The sequence below is a fragment of the Triticum aestivum genome, chromosome 5D, assembly GCF_018294505.1.
Source record: "Triticum aestivum cultivar Chinese Spring chromosome 5D, IWGSC CS RefSeq v2.1, whole genome shotgun sequence".
NCBI lineage: Eukaryota > Viridiplantae > Streptophyta > Magnoliopsida > Poales > Poaceae > Triticum > Triticum aestivum.
Window position 1 is genome coordinate 499,745,872 of NC_057808.1, and position 3,741 is coordinate 499,749,612.

Here is a 3,741-nt window from a genome sequence, read left to right on the forward strand (position 1 = left end):
CCGAGATAGGTGGCCCCACCCGGTGGACCCCCGGGACCCTTCCGGTGGTCCCGGTACAATACCGATAACCCCCGAAACTTTCCCGGTGGCCGAAACTGGACTTCCTATATATAATTCTTCACCTCCGGACCATTCCGGAACTCCTCCTGACGTCCGGGATCTCATCCGGGACTCCGAACAACTTTTGGGTTTCCGCATACTAATATCTCTACAACCCTAGCGTCACCGAACCTTAAGTGTGTAGACCCTACGGGTTCGGGAGACATGCAGACATGACCGAGACGACTCTCCAGTCAATAACCAACAGCGGGATCTGGATACCCATGTTGGCTCCCACATGTTCCACGATGATCTCATCGGATGAACCACGATGTCGAGGATTCAATCAATCCCGTATACAATTCCCTTTGTCAATCGGTACGTTACTTGCCCGAGATTCGATCGTCGGTATCCCAATACCTCGTTCAATCTCGTTACCGGCAAGTCACTTTACTCGTACCGTAATGCATGATCCCGTGACCAGACACTTGGTCACATTGAGCTCATTATGGATATGCATTACCGAGTGGGCCCAGAGGTACCTCTCTGTCATACGGAGTGACAAATCCCAGTCTCGATCCGTGCCAACCCAACAGACACTTTCGGAGATACCCGTAGTGCACCTTTATAGTCACCCAGTTACGTTGTGACGTTTGGTACACCCAAAGCACTCCTACGGCATCCGGGAGTTGCACGATCTCATGGTCTAAGGAAATGATACTTGACATTGGAAAAGCTCTAGCAAACGAACTACACGATCTTTGTGCTATGCTTAGGATTGGGTCTTTTCCATCACATCATTCTCCTAATGATGTGATCCCGTTATCAATGACATCCAATGTCCATAGTCAGGAAACCATGACTATCTGTTTATCAACGAGCTAGTTAACTAGAGGCTCACTAGGGACATGTTGTGGTCTATGTATTCACACATGTATTACGATTTCCGGATAACACAATTATAGCATGAACAATAGACAATTATCATGAACAAGGAAATATAATAATAACCATTTTATTATTGCCTCTAGGGCATATTTCAAGGAGTAATCAACACTATTAGCAACCTACAAGTACCAATCCCGGAGTTAGAGACAAGAATTGGATACAAGAGATGAACTAGGGTTTTGAGAGGAGATGGTGTTGGTGAAGATGTTGATGGAGATTGCCCTCTCCCGATGAGAGGAGCGTTGGTGATGACGATGGCGATGATTTCCCCCTCCCGGAGGGAAGTGTCCCCGACAGAACAGCTCTGCCGGAGCCCTAGATTGGTTCCGCCTCATGGCGGCGAAGTCTCGTCCCGAAAGGTTGCTTATGATTTTTCCCTGGACGAAAGACTTCATATAGCAGAAGATGGCCACCGGAGAGCCAACAGGGGGCCCACGAGGCAGGGGGCGCGCCATGTGGGGTAGGGCGCGCCCCCCACCCTCGTGGCCAGGTAGGGCCCCCTCTGACGTACTTCTTCCGCTCAATATTTTTTATTATTTTCCAAGATAACTTTCGTGGAGTTTCAGGACTTTTGGAGTTGTGCAGAATAGGTCTCTAATATTTGCTCCTTTTCCAGCCCAGAATTCCAGCTGCCGGCATTCTCCCTCCTTATGTAAACCTTGTAAAATAAGAAAGAATAGGCATAAGTATTGTGACATAATGTGTAATAACAGCCCATAATGCAATAAATATCGATATAAAAGCATGAGGCAAAATGGACGTATCAACTCCCCCAAGTTTAGACCTCGCTTGTCCTCAAGCGAAAGCCGATAACGATAAATATGTCCACATGTTTAGAGGTAGAGCTGTCAATAAAATAAAATACGGACATGAGGGCATCATGATTATTCTCATAACAGCAACATATATGGATATTGTCATATGATTTCTTATGCTCAAGTAATAATCTATTCACAATGCCAAGTATGAATCAGAAACTTTATTGAGAACCAACAAACTATAATCTCAGTCATTGAAGCAATTGCAATTTATCATAACATCAGAAAGAGTCTGTGTCAGAGCTTTCTAGCAAGTCCACATACTCAACTATCATTTAGTCTTTCATAATTGCTAACACTCACGCAATACTTGTGGTTACGGAGTTTTAATCAGACACAGAGAAAGATAGGGGCTTATAGTTTTGCCTCCCAACCTTTTACCTCAGGGGTAATGTCAACAATAATAACTCATGCTAACCCACATCCAATTAGATATATGTATCAGGATCTCTCCAACATCCCGTGCTTGCCAAAGGATAAAATGTAAAAAGGAAAGGTGAAGATCACCATGACTCTTGCATAAGGCAGAAGATAATAGTAAAAGATAGGCCCTTCGCAGAGGGAAGCAGAGGTTGCCATGCGCTTTCAGGGTTGGATGCACAAACTCTTAATGCGAAAGAACGTCACTTTATATTGCCACTTGTGATATGAACCTTATTTCAGGGTCTGTCGCTTTTATTTCTTCCACATCACAAGATCGTATAAAGCTTATTTCCTCCACACCAATCAATCATACATATTTAGAGAGCAATTTTTATTGCTTGCATCGATGACAACTTACTTGAAGGATCTTACTCAATCCATAGGTAGGTATGGTGGACTCTCATGGCAAAACTGGTTTAAGGGTATTTGGAAGCACAAGTAGTATCTCTACTTGGTGCAAAGAATTTGGCTAGCATGAGGGGGAAAGGCAAGCTCAACATGTTGGATGATCCATGACAATATACTTTATCTCAGATATAAGAAAACATAACTCATTACGTTGTCTTCCTTGTCCAACATCAACTCTTTAGCATGTCATATTTTAATGAGTGCTCCCAATCATAAAAGATGTCCTAGATAGTATATTTATATGTGAAACCTCTCTTTCCTTATTACTTCCTATTAATTTCAACGATGACCAAAGCTATGTTTATCAACTCTCAACAATTTTTAAGATCTATGTGAAGTTATTACTCTCAATAAGATCAATAAGATCTCTTTATTTCTTTTTATTCTTTTCTCTTTTCTTTTATTCACTCAAGATCATGGCAAAATAATCAAGCCCTTGACTCAACACTAATCTTTATTATATATAGCTCACGGACTCGATTACATAGAAGGGATCATAAAGCAAAACTCAAAACTAGATCATACCAAAACTTTATTCTACTAGAACAAGATACTACTAGAAGGATCGAACTAAGAAAAACGGTAAAGAAAGGAGATATGGTTGTGATACGATACCGGGGCATATCCCCCAAGCCTGGCAATTGCTATGGGGAGTGCCCATACCCATGTGATTATATCTCCTTCTTCGAAGGTGATGCTGCGATATTCTTGGCGATGATGCCCCTCAGGATACAATTCTCCTCCTCAAGCTTATTGACTTGCTGCTTGAGGTCCATTACTTCCTTACGAAGCTTTCCTGTAACGGCTAAAGCTCCTTGCACCCAAGGGTGTTGCATAGCTGCGGGAGAACAAGTGACACTCTTCCTGATATTTTGATAAGAAAGAAATCTAACATTGGAAGGGATAACCGAGTTTGGAATGGCTGAGCTCTGTAGTTCTCCCATCGTGAACCCAGCTCGGAAGCGAGAAGTGACTTCTTGATCCTCCATGGCATCTATCCTCATCAAACCAGCCTCCATCTCTTCGTCTGTTGCTGGCCCAAAGTGGTCAGCATCGCTGTTTGCCCTTGGTTCCGATGCCGGATGAGACACCCGGCTCTCCCCGA